The sequence below is a fragment of the Gouania willdenowi genome, unplaced genomic scaffold, assembly GCF_900634775.1.
Source record: "Gouania willdenowi unplaced genomic scaffold, fGouWil2.1 scaffold_135_arrow_ctg1, whole genome shotgun sequence".
NCBI lineage: Eukaryota > Metazoa > Chordata > Actinopteri > Blenniiformes > Gobiesocidae > Gouania > Gouania willdenowi.
Genome location: NW_021144883.1, coordinates 66,534 through 74,877, shown reverse-complemented (window position 1 = coordinate 74,877; position 8,344 = coordinate 66,534). Strand labels below are relative to the sequence as shown.

At 41.9% G+C, this 8,344-nt stretch overlaps 1 pseudogene; it reads right to left on the bottom strand.

Annotated features, from left to right (window-relative positions):
- Window positions 1–739: 739 nt before the first annotated feature.
- On the bottom strand, window positions 740–3,286 carry LOC114458579 (sperm-associated antigen 6 pseudogene; annotated as a pseudogene).
- Between the last annotated feature and the right edge of the window lie 5,058 nt (window positions 3,287–8,344).

Here is an 8,344-nt window from a genome sequence, read left to right as displayed (position 1 = left end):
TGTCCGGGAGCGTGAAACAATTAACTGTGGCTGAGCTGAACACTCCGGAACTGTGAATCACCCGCAGAGCACACATTGTGTTGCAGAGAAGGGTGATGTGTTGACGGAAATCTGTCGTAGGGGCGGAAAACTTTAAACCCTGTGCTATAAGCAACAGCAGGTTTTGCAATGCCACAGTCAGGAAATATGTCTTTGCTCCGCTCATGCTGATGGAGGCTTCACGTAGTTCCAGTGTGGTCTGCCTCTGCAGCTTCATCTTCAACTGTCTTGTAGTTGCTTCACAGCAGTCGTTGAGTATGACATGGGACTCCAGTTTAATTCAACAAGCTGCAACGTTTATTTGACCAATCACTCAAAAATGGCATACAGCTTATAATTATTCTGTTCAGGTCACACACACTCCCTCACTCTGCACACTGGTCGAGCGACCAGCGCATTCATTCGCAGTTAAAGGGCCACGCACCCACACACTCACACTGACAATAAATGTTATGTTCAGGTCCTGCATGGAAATTCTTCAACTCTTCCAATTAAAAATACTGTACGCTGGAAAGTTTACACAAAGGACCAGTATGTTTTAATATTCAAAATCAGTTTTATTGTCAAGTAGAGTTTTTAGACAATTTTGACAAGTTTGATGTCAATAGGCTCAATAATCCATATTATTTCAAATTCTGTTCTCTCTTTCAGTTCTCTCTTTCAAGTTCTCCGAGGCACCGAAAAAAATCTTTCTTTTTCATTACTCTAAACCTAGGTTAGTGCTATCTGGGGTGATTGGACGGGGGTCTTGGGTTCCGTTGGGGGGGCTTGCCATCAATGCTGCCTCAGGGTCAGTTGCTTCTGGAGTGATTAGCCAGGGTTCTTGGGTACCGGTGGAGGGGCTTGCCACCGGTGTTGCCTCAACATCAGTTGCTTCTGGGGTGATTGGACGAGGTTCTTGGGTGCCGGTAAGGGGGTTTGCCACCAATGCTACCTCAGGATCAGTTGCTTCTGGAGTGATTGGCCAGGGTTCTTGGGTACCGGTGGAGGGGCTTGCCACCGGTGTTGCCTCAAGATCAGTTGCTTCTGGGGTGATTGGACGAGGTTCTTGGGTGCCGGTGGGGGGGTTTGCCACCAATGCTTCCTCAGGATCAGTTGCTTCTGGAGTGATTGGCCAGGATTCGTGGGTGCCGGTGAGGGAGCTTGCCACCGGTGCTGCCTTGGGATCAGTTGCTTCTGGGCCTAGGGTCTTGCGTCTGCTGGCTCTGGACCTGGCCACTGGAGGGTGCTCGCTGGTATTTCCCTGGGCGTGGATCTTGGCCCTTCTGCTGGGGCCTTGGATGGAGGGCTCCCTGGGCCCTCTTCGGGGGTTGGGTGTTGGGGCAAGGATAGGTTTGGAAGGTTGGCTGCAAGCAGGGGTTCTCGTAGCGGGTGTTCGGGGCGGCAGCGGGGTGTGTTGGGTCTTGGTCCTTCTGCTGGAGTCTCGAATGGGGGGCTCCCTCGGCCCTCCCTGGGGGTTGGATGTTGGGGCATGAATAGGTTTGAGAGGGCGGGTGCTAACAGGGTTCTTCGTAGCGGGTGTTCGGGGCGGCAGCGGGGTGTGTTGGGTTTTGGCTCTTCTGCTGGTCCCTCCCCGGGGGTTGGGTGTTGGGTCATGAAAAGGTTTGGGAAGTTGGGTGCAAGCAGGGGTTCTAGTGGCGGGTGTTCGGGGAGGCAGCGGGGTGTGTTGGGTCTTGGCCGTTCTGAGGCGGTTGGCTGAAGCCTCTTGGATGCAGCTTTTTATGGAATTGATCAGGTTCCTCTGAGCTGAACCAGGCTCAGCATCCATCTCCTGTATTTTACTTAACCCACCACTCATCACAAACTCTTGGCAAGCTTCACTGTCATGATGCATAACCTTGCTGAACTGGCCAAGCACATGATTTAAGATGTTGCTGGGAGCATTGCTGAGGAGAGGCTCTAAACTGGGCAGGTGAGTGCACTTCAGCAGGATGTTCTTCAGAGCCTTCTTACTTTTGAGCCGCAGGTCCTCCAAACTGCTTGCTCCCGTGTAAAACTGCAGTAATTTAGGCAGTAGGCCTGCAGTGGCTACAGCGTTGGCGTGCTCTGGTGTGTGATGTCCGATCTGACCAATGGACCATACGGTGGCCTCCTTTATGTGATCATCATCCTCCTCGGACAGACAGATGGCCAGCTGTTGCAACCCCTTGGAGAGGATGACGGCCATAGCGAGATTTTCACTATGAGAAGCGACGTATCCCAGCATCATGATCCCGGGAAGTCTCATGCTTCCACGGCTTTTATCCAGGTAGTCCACCACCTCCACTAAACCATCACAGTTCACAATCACCTGAGATAACTGTGCACTGTGTTTGACCACCTCCCACATCAAGGTGATGACATCTTTCTTTACATATTCATCCGGGTCCTGGAGGCAGATCATGACATCTGGGAAAATGTACGCCGCGATCACCATCTCAGCCAGTTCTACTGAGTGTTTACTGATCTGAATGAGAGTGAACAGCACCTGCCTTTTCAGTTTGACATCTGGGCTGCGGATCATCTGTTTCAGGAGTGCGATGGTGCCAGTGTTGACCTCCTCCCGATCCAGGTCATTTGTGTGCAGGGACAACAGCAGAGAGGCTGCACCTGCATCCACCACAGCCTGAGAAAGCATTGTATTTTGTTGTGCGATGTAGGCCAGGGCCCAGGCGGCAGCCTCTTTTACCTCAGGGTCAACAGCTCCCAAACAGGAGACCAAAATATCCAACCCACCACTGTCAACCACAGCCTGGGAGAGCTCAGGGGAGTGTTTGGCCACAGCATGCAGCACAAACACTGTAGCCTTCTTATAATGATGAGGCTGTGAAGGAATAGACCAGATCAACTGATGCAGGATGTCTTTCTTCACCACAATCCTAGCCAGCTCTTCACTGTGTTCTACCAGACGGCCCAGAGCCAAAACTGCATTGTGCTGGATGCTGCGATCCTCATCCAACATGAAAAGACGCAACTGGGAAATCATTTTTTCCTTTTGGTGGACCTTCATGTTGTCAGAGTTGATTGACAAATCAGCAACGATCTGCTTAAATTCCATCCTTAATGTCTGGGACTGATCATAGGCTTCAATCATCTGTTGCTGAATCATGGTGGGTTTGTCAGAAGATGACTCCATATCAAGTGTTTGGTTGAAGAGAGTGCTCTCCATTTTGTCTCAAAATTTGTTCCTGTAATTCCTTGTTGAAGTAATGAACTTTTTCTTCTTTCGTTGTTATTGGTGTGATGATGAGTGGCTACTCGAAAGGATCCTGTGACATTAAAGGAACCTATGAAAAAGGAGCTTTCTTTGATTTTGAGAGAACCTGTGACATCATCAACAGCAAAGAAACATGCTGACTCCTGATTGGCTGCAGAAGACAAGTTGTGACATCATCAAGAGCAGAGGAAAATGCTGACTCCTGATTGGCTGCTGAATAAGATACGTTAGTTCGCACGAGGATGATGCTGGCTGCCCCTTGGTCTCTGCCCATCTGCTGGGGTCTCGGGTGGGGGGGTTCCCTGGACCCAAACCCAGGGCGTTGGGCGTGGGCGGGTGTGTGCTCACGGGGGCCCTCAGGATGAGGTGGCGGCTGTGTGTGTTTGTGCTCCCTGGAGTGCTCAGGTGTGGGAGATGCTGCTTTTTCAGAATCAGAATTCCTTTATTAATCCCAGATGGAAATTACTTATGTTACAGCCACAGAAAAAAAATCACAAATAAAAGAATAAAACATTTAACAAAGATAAAAGAAAGAATAAACTTTAAATAATTGTATAATTAAGTAAAACACTGTTAAAAAATAGGGATCAGATACACACACATTACAATAGTAGAAAATGATATGATACAGATATTTACAACAATCAAGCTGTGAGGTTACAGTGATGAATTATACAGTTTGATCTCCACAGGCAGGAATAATTTCCTGTGGCGTTGTGTGGAGCACCGTGGTTGGATCAGCCTGGTGCTGAAGGTTCTAAAGGTCCTAAAGGTGCTGATGGTGCTTCTGTGACTGACCAGCACATCATGGAGTGGGTGGGACTTATTGACCAAGATGGCCTTCATCCTTGGACAGGCTCCTCCTCTCTGTCACCACTGTCAGAGAGTCCGGTTTAATCCCCACAACGTCACTGACCTTGTGGATGAGTCTGTTGGTGTCTGTGACCCTCAGTCTGCTCCCCCAGCAAACAACAGCGTAGAGGATCACACTCACCACCACTGACTCATAAAACATCCTCAGCATTTTCCTGAAGATGTTGAAGGACCTCAGTCGTCTCAGAAAATAGAGACGGCTTTGGCCCCTTCTGTAGAGGGAGTCAGTGTTCCTCCTCCAGTCCAGTTTATTGTCAATCACCACTCCCAGGTATTTGTACTCCTCCACAATGTCCACACTGACCTCCTGGATGGAGACATTGCTGACTGGCCTCTTGGTTCTCCTCAGGCTCTTTTTTGGCGTGGCATCTCTGGAGAGTCGGGTTTCCTCACTTTTTGCAAGTGACACTACCCTTGATGTATGTTAATGGTACTAAAAACTCAAATTTCCATATCTCATACAGTGTGGGCATGGCAAGCCTTCAACTCTGGTCAAGATCACCATTTTAACCCTTAAAACAGTAAATCTTATCGATCTGAAACTTCACACAAATTATCACTGTACGACAACTAACACATACCAATAACAATAACTGACTGTAGACACAGCGCCACCTACTTGTGAACATGAGATGTTTTTTTCACAAAACTTCATAAACAATTAATAAATTCATAAACAATCATAGGAAGGTCAGAAACCTGCCTTACTGTAATCAGCTTTCTATGGCCAACATTTCAGACACTGCAACCTATTTACAGACGTCAATCACTCTAAAGGTGTGTTCACACTGAACGCAACTGAAGAGACTAATCAGGCAGAAAGGGCAATATGACAGAATATTCCATTGATACGTTATTTTTTACCTAAACGGGTGGTTTGGTTGGAATGCATAAGAAAGAGACAAAAATGTCAAATCTGGGGCCAAATCTTAGAAAATGCTGGACTTCAGCTCCATATGACATGGACTAAAACCATCACCAACATGTTTTCATACAATATTATGCATTTTCATTATGTTTTTCACTGGAAAAAGTATTCTAGTGTTATTTAAGCATGTCGTTGCCTTCCCCCGTCTGGAAGTTTTTTAAATAGTATGGCCTAGAAATGGGAAATTATATGATTTTTACAATTCCGATTCTGCTTAACAATTCAGTTCTTTATTGATTTTTGTTCGTAAAACAGGAGAACAAACATGTGGATTAAATCACAAACTTAATCTGTGACTCACTGATTGATCATATTCCTCTTTCCTGTCTCGGTGAATGGACAATCTAGAGACAGACGACATGAACTGGAGCGAGTACTGCAGCCTCTGAGCCAATCACACTCCGTCCCTTGGTTGGTTGGTTAGTTGGTTGGTTGGTTAGTTGGTTATTAGCTGCAGTATGAGCATGATAACTGCTGCTGGGTTGAGATTAATTCTGGAGCTTTTGAAAACATAATGTGTGCAAATGTTTCTACATATTTGTAGCGTTTCCTCAATTTGATGAAATTTCCACTAACAAAGTGTCATCCTTCAAACGAAAGAGGTTCAAATCAACATCTTTAATCAACATCTTTAACTTTTCCTTGTATTTTAGAGCAACCAAATGCAGCACAAGTTGTCATTTTGACCTAAAAAGCTGTTAAATGAACTAAAAAGCTGTTAAATGATCTAAAAATCAGGCTGAATGTTTTACTCCAATAGAAAACAATGAGATGTTCACAGGCAGTGGGGCCATGTGACATCATCAATCATGTGATTTCAAGATGGAGGAACACAGGCTCTAAAACTGTAAAGTAGTTTCATTTTTAAAATGTTCCAAGACAATTGTTGAATTCTCAGCTCTGTCAAAGAAAACACAATAGGGAGACCTGATCTTAGATACAAAGATGTGGAAAAAAGCAACACGGAAACACAAGAAATAGACTTAAAAAGTTGGCAACAAAACTTCAATAAATAAGGCTGGATGAAGAAATATCATTAAACCCAAACCCATATCATAGCACAGTCCTTGTTGTTATTGACCGACTGCAAATAAAGAAAGAGAGAGAGATAATGCCTATTAAATGTAAATGCTTCACTACTTTCAGCTCTCCATGTTTATACCAGGATAAAGTATGAAAATACCTTTTCCAACATTAATGCTCACCTAAGTGAACTTCCAAAAAAACATTAAAAAACAATAATCATTGACCTGTTGCTTGTGAAATATCTTAGATTGTAGGTGATTAAACGGTTTGACGTGGCAGCCGAAGAACTAGTAGTCGCAATAGTAGCAGTAGTAGTAGTAGTAGTAACAGTAGTAATAGCAGTAGTAGTATTGGTAACAGTAGTAGTAGTATTGGTAACAGTAGTAGTAGTGATAGTAGTAGTAGTAGTAGTAGTAACAGTAGTAATAGCAGTAGTAGTATTGGTAACAGTAGTAGTAGTAGTAGTAGTAGTAGTAGTAGTAGTAGTAGTAGTTGTAGTAACAGTAGTAATAGCAGTAGTAGTATTGGTAACAGTAGTAGTAATAGTGTAAAAGTGTTATGGCCATTTGTAAATGTGTTGAGGCATTTGTAAAAGTGTTGTTGCTATTTGTAAAAGTGTTGTTGCTATTTGTAAAAGTGTTGTTGTCATTTGTAAAAGTGTTGTTGTCATTTGTAAAAGTGTTGTTGCTATTTGTAAAAGTGTTGTTGTCATTTGTAAAAGTGTTGTTGTCATTTGTAAAAGTGTTGTTGCTATTTGTAAAAGTGTTGTTGTCATTTGTAAAAGTGTTGTTGCTATTTGTAAAAGTGTTGTTGTCATTTGTAAAAGTGTTGTTGCTATTTGTAAAAGTGTTGTTGCTATTTGTAAGTGTTGTTGGTATTTGTAAAAGTGTTGTTGCCATTTGTAAAAGTGTTGTTGCTATTTGTAAAAGTGTTGTTGCTATTTGTAAAAGTGTTGTTGCTATTTGTAAAAGTGTTGTTGTCATTTGTAAAAGTGTTGTTGCTATTTGTAAAAGTGTTGTTGCTATTTGTAAGTGTTGTTGCTATTTGTAAAAGTGTTGTTGCCATTTGTAAAAGTGTTGTTGTCATTTGTAAAAGTGTTGTTGCTATTTGTAAAAGTGTTGTTGCTATTTGTAAGTGTTGTTGCTATTTGTAAAAGTGTTGTTGCTATTTGTAAAAGTGTTGTTGCCATTTGTAAAAGTGTTGTTGCTATTTGTAAAAGTGTTGTTGCTATTTGTAAAAGTGTTGTTGTCATTTGTAAAAGTGTTGTTGCTATTTGTAAGTGTTGTTGCTATTTGTAAGTGTTGTTGCTATTTGTAAAAGTGTTGTTGTCATTTGTAAAAGTGTTGTTGCTATTTGTAAAAGTGTTGTTGTCATTTGTAAAAGTGTTGTTGCTATTTGTAAAAGTGTTGTTGCTATTTGTAAAAGTGTTGTTTCTATTTGTAAAAGTGTTGTTGCTATTTGTAAAAGTGTTGTTGTCATTTGTAAAAGTGTTGTTGTCATTTGTAAAAGTGTTGTTGTCATTTGTAAAAGTGTTGTTGCCATTTGTAAAAGTGTTGTTGCTATTTGTAAAAGTGTTGTTGCTATTTGTAAAAGTGTTGTTGCTATTTGTAAAAGTGTTGTTGCTATTTGTAAAAGTGTTGTTTCTATTTGTAAAAGTGTTGTTGCTATTTGTAAAAGTGTTGTTGTCATTTGTAAAAGTGTTGTTGTCATTTGTAAAAGTGTTGTTGTCATTTGTAAAAGTGTTGTTGTCATTTGTAAAAGTGTTGTTGCCATTTGTAAAAGTGTTGTTGCTATTTGTAAAAGTGTTGTTGCTATTTGTAAAAGTGTTGTTGCTATTTGTAAAAGTGTTGTTGCTATTTGTAAAAGTGTTGTTGTCATTTGTAAAAGTGTTGTTGCTATTTGTAAAAGTGTTGTTGCTATTTGTAAGTGTTGTTGCTATTTGTAAAAGTGTTGTTGCCATTTGTAAAAGTGTTGTTGTCATTTGTAAAAGTGTTGTTGCTATTTGTAAAAGTGTTGTTTCTATTTGTAAGTGTTGTTGCTATTTGTAAAAGTGTTGTTGCTATTTGTAAAAGTGTTGTTGCCATTTGTAAAAGTGTTGTTGCCATTTGTAAAAGTGTTGTTGCCATTTGTAAAAGTGTTGTTGCTATTTGTAAAAGTGTTGTTGCCATTTGTAAAAGTGTTGTTGCCATTTGTAAAAGTGTTGTTGCCATTTGTAAAAGTGTTGTTGCCATTTGTAAAAGTGTTGTTGCTATTTGTAAGTGTTGTTGCTATTTGTAAAAGTG